The 18,211-nt window shown below is 40.6% G+C and overlaps 1 protein-coding gene across 4 annotated transcripts in view; it reads left to right on the forward strand.

Annotated features, from left to right (window-relative positions):
- Positions 1-18,211, forward strand: part of ENPP2 (ectonucleotide pyrophosphatase/phosphodiesterase 2) — a 113,413-nt gene that overhangs the window by 12,161 nt on the left and 83,041 nt on the right. The window lies entirely within an intron of this gene.

An 18,211-nucleotide genomic window follows, 5' to 3' on the forward strand; every position in this document is an offset into this window, starting at 1 on the left:
GTTTCTAACTTCGTAGAGCTTACGGTCTGGCAGGAGAGTCTCACATGCCAGGAGTGAGAGAAGTGCTGTAAGGCCAGGGGAGAAAGAGAATAATGAGATGGGGTACAGGTGGGTGGGGTCCAGAAGGCCTCTTTCTGAGCTGGGGTCAGAAAGGCTCAGTGAGAGCAGAAAAGTCTGATGAGTTATGGTTCCAAACTCAACCAGCTGGTCAGCGGCAGCCCTGAGGTTTGAGCCTTGGTTTGCCTGATTCTGAGAACTCTTCACTAAATCTTTACCAAAAAGGTATTATACTTGCTCTCAAAATGTTTATGTTTAGCTGTGCAGTCCTCCCATGAAGCAACTTGAACAACAAAACAGTAAGGAGAGAACCATTCACCCCGCTGCATCACTTACTATGGGTTATTAGCTGTGATATGAATACAAGTGCAAAGCACAGCTGTGAGTGCCAGCGCTGAGGAATGTTGAGAAAAGCATTGTTAGCCCTGAGTTGGGGTGATGTAGCCAGAGTCCACAGGGTCTTCAAATGCATCACAATGGCCTCTTTGCTCCAAAGGATCCGGGTCTTCATTAAAATGCAGGGCATGTGCATCCCACTTGTTTATTCCTTTCATCCCTAGACAAACACATGCCCAATAAAAGGCAAATAAGTCTGTCTAGGTCATAAGTCACTGGGGGAAGGTGGGTATTTTGGGGGAGGTTAGGCTGATGCTAGCAGGTTGCCATTGCCTTCTGAACGCCGTATGCCATGAGACACTCTGGGGCTCAAAGGTAATATTGCTAGTTAACACACTGCAACCCACTGCCAAGGGAGATTGAGCAGGTCTGACATTAGAATTGGCAGCCATCTTCCTTGGGGATTCAGAGTTCTGTCTCTCTGGAGAATGCGGCTGGTCCAGATGTAGAAAGTACAACACTTTCTATGCCAGATGTTGTGGAACTTTCGGGAGACGATGGAGAGGCAATCCCAGTCCTCAAGGAACTTTCAGTTTAGTAGGAAGAATTTTTGAATTAGCAAGTTGTGGCGAAAAGATCAGGGACTTGGAGCCATTCAGACTGGATTTAAATCCTCCTCCACCATTACCATGTGGTCCTGAGTAGATTAGTGCATCTTTCTGAGTCTTGGTTTCTTCACTCATAAAGTGAGATTCTGTAACTACTTCGTGCCATTTGATAACTATCTTAATAGATGGTAAATATTAATTGCTGTTGCTGTATCGATTACTGTTATTGGAAAATGGCAAATTCTGTTCTAACACTGGATGACTTTGGGCAAATTATTCAAACTCTTCATCTGTAGAATAGGATAATTCTAAGGGCATTATGTGGTTCACGAGCTAACTGCATTCTCTCATTGCTTTTACCACCCTTTTAAAAAATCTTTATTCATGGCTCTTATCCTCATTGATATTTGTATATTTTATGTCTCTTCCATCCAGAAAATGTAAGTTCCAGCAAGTATTTGGGTTCTTTTGTTAATTGCTGGGTTTGTGCCTAAACACAATGCCTGGAACATAATATGTTCTCAATAAAATATTTGCCAAGTATATGGATGAATGAGCAAGTGAATAAATGCTAAATCCTAGGTTAAATATTAAGCAAACGTTAGGCTCCCAGCTTACGGGCACTGATATGCTTAGTGTCATATCAGTAAGGGTCATTATACGGTGTGTGCCAGGACAGGAACCAATAGAGGAAGATTGCTCCTGGCTCCGTCAGGCAGTGATCTTTGTTCTTAGCACTGGCAACTCATCATCTGTGCTGCAGTTGTCAGAAACAACCAGGTCATTGTCAATAGTAAGGTCACATGAGATTAACTGCAGAAATAGAGAGTTTCAGAGTTGTTATCAATTCTCAGGAAGAAGGGGGAACAACTACAGAAAGGGAGAGAAGGCTGGGGAAAAGGATAAAACAGCATCTTTGGCAAAATATTTTGTCACATGAAGCCATAAGCGATGAGTGTCTGACCAAGGTTTACCCAGCTCCAAACCTAGAAGGCACGCAAAAGCAGCTGTGCTGGTCATGTGACATAAGAGGAGCATGTTCATATCTTGGCCCCAACTTCTAGTTGGTGCCGAAGTGAGAAACCGTTCTTTACAACATCTGTTCTGCCTCCGAACTGTTGAAGGCACTGGGGAAAAACAAAAAATCCTCAACTGCCTTTCAAGTGTGATATTTGAGGAATTTCTCTGAAAGGCAATAAAACAAAATATAGCATAGCAGACTATAGCAAGCAGTATTTAGAAGCTGGGCTCTGGTTAGGCAGACCTGAGTTTGAATGAACTTAAATGAACCTGGGCAAATTACTTAAACTTCTGTGAGCCTCTGTTAAAAAGGAAACCAATATGTACTTTGCATGACTGAGAGAATTCAGGGAGATCATTCCTGAACAATGTCTGGCACATTCTAGGTGCTCAGCGGATGGTAGCTGTTGTTATCAACAACACTACACAGATTTTTTTTGCTTAATCCCTGAAACAACCCTACGAGGAAGGTACTGGGAATCCCCCCATTTTACTTATGAGGAAATGGAGGTCTAGAGGTTTTCTAATTCAGTCAAGGCCACACAGCTAGCAAGCATCTGAGTCATGACTCTAATCAAGCCTGAGAGCCCAGGATTTTCGTGATTAACAAGTTGTATAACATCTCTCACAAGAGCCACAGAAGCTTAGCGGGACAACGGAAGGTCCAGAACTTCTGCATTCTCTTGCATAATACTCTAGTGGCGAGCTGAGGTTATTGGATTTCAACTTTGCAGTGGCTCTCTGTTTACAGAGGATTGTAAGAGACCTATAAGTCTGGGAAAGGCAATATAAGGTCAGCTTTTCTTATGCATGTCTTCTAGATCCATCCAGAAGTAGAGTGCTTCATTTCTTGCTTAAGTCCTTCAATTGATTTTGTGAAAGGTGTTCCTTCTTTTCTTAGCCTATTCCTGACAGTGTTCCCTTTAGCTGGCATAAGTGAAATTGCACATGCCAATTATATATCTCTCTGTACCTATCTATATCTATATGTATGTTTTCTTCAGGATATGAAGCAATAAGAACAAGGTGTATATAAAGATCCTTACTTTTCCTTTTGATTTATCCATGAAAAAGAGAACCAAAGTCTGGTTATTTCATTTGAGTAGCTCTTTGCTGATCATTACAGAGAGAGAGAGAACTCTGCTACCTTAGAGAGTTTTAATAAGAGAGGAAAATAATAGATGCCTAGAGTTGGAAAGGACCTTAATAGAGCCAGTCTTCCTTTGAATTTAGATACTTTATAAGATCAACCTTTTCTTGAATAGTAACCATGAGTTATTTATTTATTTATTTATTTTATTTTATTTTATTTTATTTTATTTTTTTGCCTTTTAGGGCCACACCTGTGGCATATGGAGGTTCCCAGGCTACGGGCTGAATCGAAGCTGCAGCTGCTGGCCTACACCACAGGCACAGGAATGTGGGATCTGAGCTGCACCTGTGACCTACACCATAACTCACGGCAATGCTGGATCCTTAACCCACTGAACGAGGCCAGGGATCGAACCCGAATCCTCATGGATACTCGTCAGATTCATTTCTGCTGTGCCATGACAGGAACTCCCATGAGTTTGTTTTTCACACCAGAGCTGTGGCAGCACTGCTTATTAGAAATTTAATTTTATTATGAGATGAACCATGCTTCTTTGTAACTTTTAGTTTTGCTCAGGGAAGTACAATGCGCTTCAAAATATCTGAGAAAGACAGTCAAACCCACTTTCTCCCATCATCCATGCAGGGCACCCAGGATGCATAGTCACAGGTTCCTCAACCACTGGCCACAAGGAGAGCCCTTTAAATAGCCATCCTCTTAACACTAGTCAGAGTGAGCCTTTTGAAACAGAAATTGGGCCATGTCACTCCCTCAAATGCCCCCAGTAGTTTCTCATCATACTCAAAATGAAACACGAAGGCCTGCGCCCTGGGTGGTCCCATGTCAACCAGCACGTGATCACCGCTTTGACGTCATCTGCAATTACTCCCCTACCTCTCACTCCACTCCAGCCACACGGGCCTTCCTGAACACCGAGGGCTGTTCCTACCTCAGGGTCTTCCCATCTGCTGTTCCTTCTGAGAAGCACTTGGTTCTTCCCTCACTCCATCTGGATTTTTTTCAGATGTCGTCTCTCCAGAGAGATCTTTGTTATCACCCAGCTGGAAATAGCTCCTCCCATTACTCTCTGTTCTCAGCTCTGCTTTGTTTTCCTTATCATTTATATTTTACCTGACATATATTTCTTCTTTCACTAGAACGTGAGAGCCACAGGGCAGAGGCTTTGTTTCATTCATTTTGCATTTCCAGTGCCAGATATGTACTAAGTGCTCAATAAAAGTCTGTTGAATAAATAAACAAATGGATGAGTGAACTCATAAATGGATTGGGTAATAGGGACTCCTTGTCTTCTTGGTCATGCCTCTCTCAAGTCTGTCTTGTTTTTTAGTGACTGACTTAAGTGAGACATCCAGAAGTGAAAAGGATCCAGATGAAGTCCAGGCAGTGCCAGGCTCAGCTGAACCTTTCTCTCCAGGATCTAGGTGGTAATTGTTTACTGAAGGAGCCTAAGGTAAAATGAGGACATTTAGAATTGGAGTCGGGCATGGGCTCCCATAGAACTTGCAGGTTAATGCAAACTCCCAGCTTTCTTCTACAAGAATTATGTTTCCACTCTGGTCTCTCCTAGTGTGAAGTTGTATGGCTGAATGTTGGGTTATATTTCAAGAACATCACCCCAGACAGATTGATCTGGCTATTTTTAAATAGTTAAAAAAACTCTGGACTTCAAACCTGTCAAGATATTTTTGAATGTTGATGCAGTCCATGGTACATAGTACATAGCAGATAGTTGTCACCGGAATATTGTGTTCAAGAACATACCCCATATCCATGAATCAGGGATCAGGAAGCTACCATCTCTGTCACTCCCACAGGTGTCTCCCAGTGCCTGGAAAGCTGGAGGATGGCCACTGAAATAATGTTTCAGAAGACCTTCCATTTCCATGATCATGTCTGCACAGCTAAACACAGCTAATAGGGGCTAGAAGATAGGCCCTGTCTGAGTGTCTGTCTTTCTTTCTTTCGCTTTTTTAGGGCCAGAGCTGAGGCATATGGAAGTTCCCAGGCTAGGGGTCAAATTGAAGCTTCAGCTGCAGGCCTATGCTGCAGGCACAACAAGGTGGGATCTGAGCTCCATCTGAGACCTACACTACGGCTCATAGCAATGCAGATCCTTAACCCACTGAGTGAGGCCAGGGATTGAACCCAAGTCCTCATGGATACTAGTGGGGTTCATTACCATTGAGCCACAATGGGAACTCTAACGGACTCTGTCTTAATTCTGCTGTCCAGATTTTATATGCATAAAGACAGTCTCAGCAGTGTAACTGGCAGAGTCTATAAACCATCTATAACTCATCCTACAAAACACCTGCAGTGCAGGAGGGCTCCCTGGAAATGGGGTGGAGTAGATTGAGAGAGCCAATCGCAGTATCTTCCACACATAACCATTGCATACCTCTATGATAGAACTTGCCAGACTTTAATAATAAATAGCTGACTTCCAGTTCTTCCAACTAAAACAGATTTTTTAATCTCAATATTCCTGATCTTAAGTAGTACTTGGCAGAGAGTAAGGTTTCACTAAGCATTAGCTTATATTGTAGTGAGTTCTTACTAAATCTGTATTGTATCAACATTATATGAATTTGTAAAACTCTCATCCGCCGAAGTTTAGAGCCATTTGTCTGACAATGACCTGCATCCTCTCTTGTCTCTTAGCAACTTTGAAATGACATGGCTAAGATGCTCACAGTTCTGATCTCTCCCTCATTACCAATTGATTCTTTTTTTGGATCAGAACAGGGTAAGTCTAGATTAGAGGTTAATCTGTGGCTTCTGACATGTTCTGAAATAGGAAACAGTATCAAATATAAAGACATATCAAATGTTTATCAGATTTTCTATTTTTATAAGACTAATTTTTCTTCTAGAAAATAGTTGAAATTCTCATTTCTTTAATCTTGCCAGTTTTGCAATCCTCATTGGGAAATCATGGAGAAAAGAGGACTCTTCCGTTTAATATGTACTTGAATTTGGACAAGTTGCCTGCTATATTTGAGCTTGTTTTCTCATATTTTGACAACGATAATACAGTGAAGGGTTTTTGAAAGTTAAATAAGGCAATATATGTAAATGGCTCTAGTTATGTTGCCTGGCAAAGAGTAGGCACTTACTAAATACTAGCTACCACTTATGGAGAATCTGCTCCATGCCAGGAATAGTACCATACCACTAATGCATACTTGCTTTTCCCTTTTCCTTGAACTGCCCTGATCTCACAACCAGAGCTACCTTAGCTCTGTCACCTAGCCTATAAGCAGCCTTTCGGTTTCATTGATTGCAAAGTGGGAAGAGTGAGCAACCCTTGATTCTAACTTAAAACTGTTTTTTAATTTAATTTTTCCTTTCTCTTTTCTTTTCTGGGGGGCCAAACCTATGGCACATGGAAATTCCCAGGCTAGGGGTTGAATCCGAGCTACAGCTGACAGCCACAGCAACACAGGGTCCAAGCTGCATCCTTGACATATGCTGCAGCCTTGCAGCAATGCTGGATCCTTAACCCACTGAGTGAGGCCAAGAATTGAACCCACCATCCTAATGGATACTAGTGTAGGGTTCTTCACCTCCTGAGCCACAACGGGAACTCCTGCCTTTTTTTTTTTTAAGAAATGTTCTTCAAATGCAAGGCATTCTTCTTCTTTTGAAATGAGGTATAATCAACATGTAATTTCAAGTGTGTAACATAATGATTTCATATTTGTATATATTGAGAAATGATCACCACAATAACTCTAGTTAAGATACCAACACCAAACACAAAATTATTTTTCTTATAATGTAAACTTTAAAGATCTAGTCTCTTAGCAACTTTCAAATATGCAACACAGTATTATTAACTACAGTTGCCATGCTGCACTTTACATCCTCTTGACATATTTATTTTATAACTGAAAGCTTGTACCTTTTGACTGCCTTCCCCTGTTTTTCCCACCCCAAGCCATACCTCTGGAAACTACCAGTCTGTTCTTTGTATCTAGAGCCTGCCTTTGTTGGTTTTATTTTGTTGTTTTTTTTTAAATACTCTTCCTATAAGTGAGATCATACAGTATTTGTCTTTCTCTGTCCGACTTTTTTCACTTAGCATGATACTCTTAAGGTCCATCCATGTTGTTTCAAGCGATTGTTCTTAAATTCCCACAGTTGTCCCATAGACTCTGCTTACAGTTTGTTGCCATTAAGATTCAACCCCCCTGAGGTCTGTAGGTGAAATGATGGGGCTACGATGCTATCATTCTCTTCTTAGGCTATTTTATTTGAATGTAAAATGAAGCAGGAAGCTGATGAAGCAGAATGGCAGGGACCCTGAAGTTCTCTGAAAGAGTCCCAGGAAATCCTCCTATATTTAGGAAAGTAGAGGGTTTCTTCACACATAGGGGCTGATTAAAATAGGTCCACACCACAACTCAAATGCTCCAGTTTTCCTGTTAATTATCAGGTTTGGAGGGTAAATGAGGTGACTCTGAAGGCACTGACTTGAGCCGCAGATCAGGATTAATGTTCCTTTTCTGTGGGTCCAGATACTTTGGAATTTGCTTCACTGCAGGAATAATCTCACTAGCTCTCCCTCTCTTTTTTAAGCAGCATTTTTGGAGATATAATTTATAAACCATAAAATCCATCCTTTTTAAACTGAACATTTCAGTGGTTTTTAATACACTCACAGAGATGTACAAACACCACCACGATGTAATTTTGGAACATTTTCATCACTCTAGAACAAAACTTCATGTCCAAGAGCAGCCATTTCAACATCACCTGACAACTACTAATCGAATTTCTTTTTCTATGGATTTACCTATTCTGGGTAGTTTGTGAAGTGAAATCATACAACATGTGGCCTTTGTGTCCGGCTTTCCCCTTAGCATGATATTTTTAAGATTCATTCATGTTTTAGCCTGTATTAGGACTTCATTACTCTTCAGAGCTGAATAACATTTTATTGTAAGGATATGCCGAATTTTGCTTATCCACTCATCAGTTGATAATTCTGCTATGAACATTTGTGTACAAGGTAATGTGTGGACATATGTTTTCAGTTCTCCTGGGTATATACTTAGAAGTGGAATGGCTGTGTCATATGATAACTCTACATTTAACACTTTGAGAACCTGCCAAACTGTTTTCCAAAGAAGGTGCATCATTTTATAAACCTATCAATTGTGTATGAGGGTTCCAATCCTTACATATCCTTCCTAACACTTGTTATCTTCTGTCTTTTAAAATTTAGCCATCTCAGTGGGTATGAAGTAGTACATGTTTCATCGTAGGGTTTTTTTTTTTTTTTTTTTTTGTCGTGGTGGTTTTTTTGTCTTTTCCAGGGCTGCACCCTCGGCATATGGAGGTTCCCAGGCTAGGGCTCTAATCAGAGCTGTAGCTGCTGGCCTACTCCAGAGCCATAGCAACTCAGGATCCAAGCCACATCTGTGACCTACACCACAGCTCACTGCAATGCTGGATCCTCACTCCACTGAGCAAGGCCAGGGATCAAACCTGAAACTTCATGGTTCCTAGTCGGATTCGCTAACCACTGAGCCATGATGGGAACTCCTCAGTGTTGTTTTGATTTGCATTTCCCAAATGACTAATGATATTTAGCATCTTTTCCTGTTCTTATTGTCCATTTATATATCTTCTTTCTAGAAATGTCTATTCTATTCCTCTGAACATTGAAAAAAACTGGTTTTGTGTCTTTTTATTGCTGAGTTGTAAGAGTTCTTTATATGTTTTTATCAGATATATGATTTGCAGTTTTTTCTCACTCTGTAGACCATCTTTTCACTTTCTTGCCATCTTGACAATAATGTTTTCCAATTTATGAACCTGATTGTTTTCCCGTTTATTTAGATCTTTATATTTCAATTACGCCGTCTAGTTTTCAGTGTATAAGTCTCATACTTCTTTTATTAAATTAATTGCTAAGCATTTTAGATGTTTTAATACTATTGAAAATGCAATGGCTCCCTTAATTTCATTTTAGCTTGCCTATTACTAGCGTCCAAAAATGCAACTGATTTTTTTGTATTTAGCTTATATCATGCCATCTTCCCGAATTCATTTATTAGTTCTAATACTTTTTAAGTAGATTAATTAGGATTTTCTCTATACAAGTTCATGTCATTTGGGAATAGAGATAGTTTGATTTTTTCTTTTCTGATGTAAAGGCCTTGATTTGTTTTTCTTGCCTAATTGCTCTGGCTAGAAGCTCACCATGGAGTAGAAGTGGTGAGAGAAGACATCCTTGTCTTGTTCTTGATCTTAGGGGGAAAGAATTCAGTTTTTCACTATTAAGTATGATGCTAGCTTGGAGTTTTTCAAAGAAGTCTTTTATCAGGCAGAGGAAGTTTCTTTTTAGTCTTCCTTTGCTGAATGTCACTAGTTGTTATATGATTTCAAGGGGAATCACAGAAATGGTAGTTTTGCTTCCTCCCTGAGAGGGTACCATTGTGCTGCTAGGCATGTGATGATGCCATTCCAGTTGCGAGCACAAACTTCCTTTTGGGTTTGAGTTCAAACAAATTTCTTGAGTGGAAGCTCAAATTTTGGGGATTTTCCAATCCAAAAAGAGAGGCTTTTCTTTCTTTTTTTTTTTTATTGTATTTGAAACCTGTGCCTTCAAAGCTTTCTCTAAAGTCACTGCACCCTTTGCCAAATAAGTGCTGCTCATTTTCTCTCAAGGTTAGAGAGAATGTAAAAAAAAAAAAAAGTGGTGCATAACATTTCGAACTTTAATCTATAGAATTCTAGGATTCTCCTGAATCACCACTAAGCACCTATTATGTGCCCAGCACTTTGCTGACTACTGAGAACATGAGAGCAGATAATGCAGCCTTTATCCTCCTGGGTTTAATAATGGCTAGTATTTACATGTTTTCTATGTTGAAGTTCTGAGCTACTTGCTTAACATGCATTATATTATTTGGTCTTCATATCAAATCTATGTGATAAGAACTATTATAATTTGTGTTCAAAGAAAATAACAAGAAGGTTTTAGAGAAGGTAAGCACAGTCTCATGCTCCCAAGTGGCAGACCCAGGCTACCCACACTCTTAGTCTCTATATTGTGTTGTTTCTTTCCCCAACTCTCTGGAAATGTATATTCTTATTGCTGAGACAAGAACTACTTAAATAAAGCAGGGAACACTAAAGAAACAAGAGATAGAAGTTCTCTTGTGGCACAGTGGGTTAAATATCTGGCATTGTTGCTGCAGTAGCGTGAGTCGCTGCTGTGGTGCAAGTTCGACCCCTGGCTCAGGAACTTTCATATACCACAGGTGTGACAAAAAAAAAAAAAAAAGTCTTGGGTAGGAGCTTCAGGTTCTTGAATTGAGGATAGTACAGTGAGTACCGCAGTTATGAGTAGGTTTCTTATGAAGACATTGAACCTTGAGGAAGACTATGGATGGACTAAGATTTGGATGACCACAGTGAAAAGAGGAGCAGGTCTGAGAAATAGCATAAGTGTGGAAATTAGCTTGAACTTCTTGGTAGAAGAGATTGACTGAAGGGAATTTCTGTCACTCATCAATGAAAGATCTGCTCTGGGGGCAATTTGGACCAGATTTTGGTGTGTGTGTAGGTCCACAAATACTACAACAAAGGGCAGGGTTTAGAAAAGCATTTAAGTAGTTGGAGTTACCTTAGGTATTGATTATTTTTGTGTGTTTGTTTTACAAGTTGCACTCCTTGAATTTCCACATTTCTGAGAAAGTGCCATAAGGAGAAGGGAGGTGGCTGCTTAGATGGGATGCTGGCTTCCCACTCCCACTAGCGCTGCTCCAAATTTAGATGTTGGTATCCATTTTGAGATTTTATTTGAAAATAGGTTTTAATGCTTAAAAAAGCGTTTCAAACCACTGAGTTAGCCCAATTATCCTGCTTTACAGATGAATAAACACGGGCTTAAAGTGACACAGTTAGTTACTAAGAGAGCAAGAATTCAAGTTCAATTCCAGTTCCAATTTAAATTTCTTGAGGCTGAGTCCTTCATTTGACATTTATTATCTGTCCATTGTACAGATGGACAAAAATGCAAAGCTCTGTGAAGTGTGAGGATGACTGGTCCCTGCATTTGAAGAGACTGCAAAGGATAGAGTTGCCTAAAAAGAGATTATAGACGACAGGGGAGGCCCAGTGCTCTGTACGTAAAAGGCAAAATTGGGGGTGCTGCACAGATGCCTGACACCTGGCCTGAATCTTCACTACTACACTGGAGTTTGCCAGGGAGACTAGATGGAGAAGAGCATTCTCGGCCAAAGCAACAAGGCATATTAAAGAATGAAGGTGTGAGGAGTTCCCATCGTGGCGCAGTGGTTGACGAATCAGACTGGGAACCATGAGGTTGCGGGTTCGGTCCCTGCCCTTGCTCAGTGGGTTAACGATCCGGCGTCGCCGTGAGCTGTGGTGTAGGTCGCGGACGCGGCTCGGATCCTGCGTTGCTGTGGCTCTGGCGTAGGCCGCTGGCTACAGCTCCGATTCGACCCCTAGCCTGGGAACCTCCATATGCCGCGGGTGCGGCCCAAAGAAATAGCAAAAAAAAAAAAAAAAAAAAAAAAGAATGAAGGTGTGAGAAATCACAGCTTAATCAAGGAATAGCAAACTGTTCTCTAATTAAGAGAACTTACCATTTCATTAAGCATCCTTCTGGGCCAGGCATTGTGCTAGGAAATTTACATGGATTATTTCATGTAATGCTCTTAAAAATCCTATGAGCTACATACAGATGAGAAAACTGAGTCTTAGGATGGAGAAGTAATTTGCCTAAGGGTCATGTAAGGTCTCACAGTTAAACAGTGGTAGAGCTGGGATCTCAATCCTGGGAGCTTAATTTTGGATTTAGAGTCCTACGCACCCAGCTAAGCACTTTGGATTTCATCCTCGAGGTCAGTGGTTAGCAGCAGAATCACCTGATGGGGTTATTAAAACAGATTCTGGGCTGTATCCATGAGTGTCTGGGGTAGGAGCCAAGGATTTACATTTCTAACAAGTTTCCAGATAATTCTGACCCTGCTGGGAATCACACTTTGAGAACTGCTGTGAGAGGAAGCTACTGGAAGTCTTTAAGTTTGGTGAGGGGGTAATCATCAGATTTGCTTGTATTTTATGCAGGGCTCTCTGGGGAAGGAACAAGAATGATTGTTACAGATGGGCCAAGAGAAACCTCAGTGAAACGGTGTTTGAAGGGGGCAGAGAGTGCCAACAGGAAGACAGTTATGAGACAGACTTCCCAGGTGTGTCCAGAAGAATGAAGATGAAGAGATGAATCTCAAAGTAATCACACAGGAGGCTACTTTAGGTGCTAATGGCACTTGGCCAGCTCTCAGAAAGGATGTAATAGTTGTCATGAAGAACAAGAATCTGTAGACACGGTGTCTGATGAGAAGCCAGAGATGAAAGATTGCAGTAGAACCAGTGGTTTTGAGGTTTCAATGAACAGAGGTGGGGGTGGGGGGTTGCTTTTTTAGGTAGCGTGTCGAGTTAAGGCCCTCGTGTAAGCCTAGTAGACATCACTAGTGGAACAAGGACCTAACTGGCTTAGGAGGCTTGGTTTCTAGACATGGCACAATCCCCTATTCACCATCTCGAAATGTCACGTGCCCTCAGAACTCCCATTTCTTCATCTGTAAGTGGAGTTGGCAATAGCTTCTCAGCCCGCTTATGTGAGACTGGAGGGTAAAGAGTGAGAGTTTTCAACCTTATGTTGAGACTTTTAGTAAAACTAAAATCACACATCCAGCCATTTGTGTTCAGATGCTTCACAGTCCACATGGCAAAGTAGATTCAAACCTCTCTCATTCTCCTGGACTTTTACATGAATGTTTCAGGGTAGCCAAAAAAAAAAAAAAAAAAGACAAATTGAGTTTGAGTTTAAAAATGTTTTATTATAAGCTCGAGTTAAGAACAAAGCTGTGTTATTTCCTGGAGGTAATTCTTCTTAAACCTCAATTATGAAGAATGTGTTTTCAAGTGTTTCAAGTCTACTATAACTTTACTTTAAATCGACTGCCTTAGAAGATTTTTAAAAACGACTGACACATGTTTTAAAACCATTAGCAAGATCCCTTACTTTAACTATTTAATTCTAGCGTGTTAGCAAATGGATACATATCTCTACATCTTTCTTATAATCCTATGAGTACTTAAGAAGTGTCTTTACTGCATATGTATTTGGGCATCATGATTGTTAACTATTAACTCAGGAATCAAATTTAACACCTTGCTGCCCCTTGACCTCCATACCCAATGCATTAGCAAGTCTTTTTCCTAACTCTCCCAGTTTTTCTCTCTCTGCTAGCACCATATATATATATATATATATATATATATATATATATATATATTTTTTTTTTTTTTTTTTTGGTGCGAAATATCACTCACTGTCTTTTGTCTGTATTACCACCATTATTTTCAAACGAATCAGCTGTATCCATTCCTGACTCCCTCCAATTCATAACCACCCTGTTCAGAGATTAATGCTTCATATCTAATTAAACTTCCACCGACTTAAGCCCTTTAAGGCTTTCTGAAGCTTTTAGGATAAAGACAATACCACCTACATGACCGATGAGCCCCATGTGAGCTGACCTCCACGAATCTCTTCAGTCTTATTTCACTCCACACTCTTTTAATTCTTTTTTCTTTGATTTCTTTTTAGGGTTGCACCTGTGGCACATGGAAGTTCCCAGGCTAGAGGTAGATTCAGAGCTGCTGGCCTATGCCACAGCACAGCATCACCAGATCTGAGGCGTATCCGTGACCTATGCAGTTGCTTTTGGCCACACCAGATCCTTAACCCACTGAGTGAGGCCAAGGATTGAACCCACATCCTCATGGATACCTGTCCAATTCTTAACCCACTGAGCCACAACAGGAATTCTGCTCCACACTCTTTTTTACTCTCCCTGCATTAGTCAAGTAGGCTGTCATCTTGTCTAGTGGATGCACTATGCCTCCACTCTTCACAGAACCTCCACACATCCTGTTCCCTCTGCCCAGAATCCTTTCCTCCTGTCTTATCTAAATACGCCCATCTATCCTTCATATCACAGCTCATCTGACATGTCCCAAAGTCTTCCACGACCCTCTTGACTACATCAGACCTGAATTATATGTTCTCATAGTATCACTGACCTCCATCCTGCAATGTTATATTTATGTCTGTGTGTATTTGATTGATATGAAGGGCAGGGGACTATGTTTGATTCAGCTCTTGGTATCATACTAGTGCCCAGAAGAGTGCTTGGTAGACAGTAGGAGCTAATGAACATTTGTGTAATGAATGAATATTCTTAGAGATTATTCTGGTGCAGGGGCTCATACCTAGATTCCATTGGTAGTAAATGTAATGCATAGAAATTTATGATATAAATTGAAGTCATTGAAAGATGTGACAGTGTCGATTTCAGCTTTCAATTGTGTTAATAACTAATAGCACAAGTCCTGTTTGCATTTGCCTAGGCGTTTGCTATTTCTCTTCCGGAGAACACCCCTGGGACCATAGATTACCCATAAAACTTTGCCTCTGTGGTTTAAACTCTTAAGTGGTGTCTACTTTATACACATAGGCAGTCCTGGCTTGTTTTTTTGTTAGCTGTCATGATTTTTTTTTTTTTTTTGCTCCATTTGGATTAACAGATTCCTTTTGCAGAGACTGTTGTCCGGTTTTTATTCTGAATTTTCTAATCATCCTCCACCACAGTAGAATTAAAAAACATGACTTAAAGAGTTTTAAAATAAGATAGGGAGAAGAGTTCCCTGGTGGCCTAGTGGGTTAAGGATTTGGTGTTGTCACTGCTTTGGTGCAGGTTCCATCCCTGGCCCTGGAACATCTGCATGCCACAGGTTTGCCCTCCCCCCACCAAAAAAAAAAAAAAAGGAAGAATACACTGAGTGCTGTTTTCTTACTTTCTTACTATATGTGCTATAGTGGCTACTAAGTGACACTCCTGAAAATCAGATGTTGGCGATGATCTAACATCCTAGTCTTAGAAGTATTCTGGTAATTGAGTGAAGTCAAGTCAAAGCACCATGACTTCAGTTAATTCTGCACAATGAGAAACTGGATATTGATAAATTTTGAATCTCTTCATGAAAACTTCATAATTCCTGCAGGAGGTAAGAATGACAACCCTCAATTACAGACCTTTTGAACCTCGCCTCAAGCCCTCTTACCTTAATCAGGTCTTGGGAACAAGGATTCACAGAACCATTTCATGAAAAGATGGACTGTGCATTTGTATAAATGCAACTACTGTATTGCAATTAAGCAACACACACACTGCTGCTTCGTACCACCAGCAAAGTAAATAAAATACTGTTCTGCTGCTTACAGTTTGGAGATGATCCTCTTGGAGGAACAGCTATGGTTTGTCATTAAGAGACCTAAACTTTAATGTCCAATTAGTAGTGAGTACTATTAATGATATATTAAAGTTGCATTATGAATTAGGCCAAGCAAGTCAATATTCAGGGCATAAATTAATTGATTCAGGGTAATTTATTCCGATGCTCTGCTTCTCTCAATGTGGTCCTTACATTACTTGCATCAGAATAGCCTATTGTTTTAGTTTTTGTCTGGCTCCTAAGCTCCCCCCTTCTCCTCCCCTCTCCTGGAGCTAATGAATAAGAATCTTGGGGTTTAGGCCATAAGCATCAACATTTTAAACAAGCTCTCAGGGTTATTCTTATGCCCAATAAAGCTTGAGAACCAAAGAATGATTTTTAGGGCCTGAGAATGTTGTAAGTTTTGTTTGGGTTTTTTTCTGCCAGGGGGCAGTGTTCTCTGAAATATGGCTGGATTAATAAACCAAGCTGAAAGTTAATTTTAATCTTTCTCATATGCTTTTTTGTTTACTGACCCAACCACAGGTGACCTTATACCCAAATCTTACATACCAAAGCAGGTGAACTTTTAATTTGGTTTTATTGTAGAAGGTTTTGGACTATATTTCGGTCATTTTAGTTGAGTTTCTAGGAGTATGGTTTGCGTTATCAGGCTTTTTGGTTTTCGCAATTTTGGATAATGAGGGGTAGTTTTATTTTGTGGTTGATTTGATGCTCAAGGTGGGTACTTTGCTCATCCTCCTGACAGTTAATTTATAATGATGTCTTTAAGTAAAATTCTGTTTAAATGTGGTTAGGTGTGTGTGTGTGTGTGTGTGTGTGTGTGTGTGCGCGCGCGCGCGCGTGTGTTTTCCATATGCACAATTAACTGGTAGAAGATAAAGTTCTTTGGCAGAATGCTTAACAGAAATAGTGGCTGAGCTCAATCCTCTTAGATAATCAGTAGCAAGTGTTGTGCAGAAGCCAATTATGGATCAACTTGCCTATTACACTTACAACTTTCTCTCCCTGAACAGCTACTCTGCACTCCAAAAAAAATTAATAGATAATGTTTAGCTTCTGAGTCTAATTTTTTTTTTAAGTGGAGCCTTCATTGTCCTCCAGCTGGGTTTCTACCATCAAATATCAGATTCCAAAGCTGTTGGGCTTCAGCAAGGGCTGGGAGTTTGGAGAGCTGGGGAGGCAGGTTTAAGGGGGACATTTGGAACCCCATGGCATGCAACACAATCACAGGATTGCCTTGATATTTTCCTTTTGGCTTTATAGTTTTCCTCTGTAAAAGCAGGCCTGCATCTTGAAATTGAATATAAAGGGTAGAAAAATCTTACGTGGGGTTAACATCTTTCATAAGCCTTGCTAAGTGCTGGACCCCAAATCATTTCAGTATGGCAGGCACACAGACGAAAGCAAGAGACTTCTATAGGAAAATGCATAAGCCTGCCTGCTCTGCAAGTGTGCAAAATGAAAAGGATTTTAGAAAGGCAGCTAAAGGTTTGGCACTGTGTTTCCTTTTACTCAATTAGCTGTTACTAAATTCTAGAATATCTAATGAAACCCAGGCCTACTGTGCAATCCACTGTAAACAAGTTCTTGCTTTGTGCTATCAGGTTTTGTTTGAGTTGAGCCACTGCTTCCTTAGTAATTTGTTGCGTGGTAAGCGCCGTATTTGTTTATGTACACACATATGCTCTGTGCAAGAACCATGGTCACCAGGCCTGGCCAGAGAGAAACCCAAGATAAGCTTTCCTCCCTCATTTGAATCCTACAAGTGTACAGTACTTAGAGAACTTTCAGCTTTTGAAGACTTGATGTCTTTTTAGAGTCTCTTGATTGCCAAGGAGCTCAGTAAAGAGACTTTAACACTCACAATAGCAGCGAAGGACACTGTGTCTGGTGGCAAGATGATAATTTATCTGGGAGAAACCTAGGGCAACAATTCTTTAAAGCTGAATTCTTGCTGCCATTGAGATTTCCATCCTTGATTCAATTACTAATAAAGCTCCCCCTCTCACCGTGCTACCCTCCCACCCCCCACTCCCACCCCCACCGCCCCTCCCCAAACCCAAGCGGACAGGTTCTGCTGCAGGAAGAGGCAGAGAGACCTGAAGTTATTTTGCCCCTCCTCACAGGGCAGAAGAACTTTATGCTGCTTAGCTGGCATTCCCAGTATTTTGATAAAAGTTACTTCTCCAAACGCTAACAACAACGTGGGGAAACATAATGCTATCTCTTATGTTTAGTTACAATCTCTAGAGATTTCATCGTGAGAAATATTTGAGGAGTCGGGAGGAGCTGAGAATGGAGCAAAAGGGACTGGGCCGTTTAAACTGCCAGAAAAATAAACAAATGGGCAAAGCAGGGAAAGTTATTAGCTTTATAAATTATAAAACTTTCCTCGTTTAAAAAGAAAAAGTCATGAGGTTGACTCCATTGAGTAACTACCTTGTAAACCTTAAAAGCTAAGAGCCGGTAGAAACCCTTTTATGGCTCTGCTTCATTTTGATCGGATAAAATGCATTTGGTTTCTTTTTTAAAACCATCTTTTCAGGAGGGAAGGAAAATGAACATGCAGTGTTATTGGCTACAGCGACATAAGAAACCCTTATGTTACCAGAGGGAACCACATGAAAGTATCTGTGTGTCAGGGGAGGGACCGATGGGGGGTGGAGAGAAGGAGAGTGATGTTTCAAGCTTCTTCGGCTCAGAGCTGCGATTCGTGAACAAACTGTGATGA

This window comes from Phacochoerus africanus, chromosome 6, assembly GCF_016906955.1.
Source record: "Phacochoerus africanus isolate WHEZ1 chromosome 6, ROS_Pafr_v1, whole genome shotgun sequence".
Lineage (NCBI taxonomy): Eukaryota > Metazoa > Chordata > Mammalia > Artiodactyla > Suidae > Phacochoerus > Phacochoerus africanus.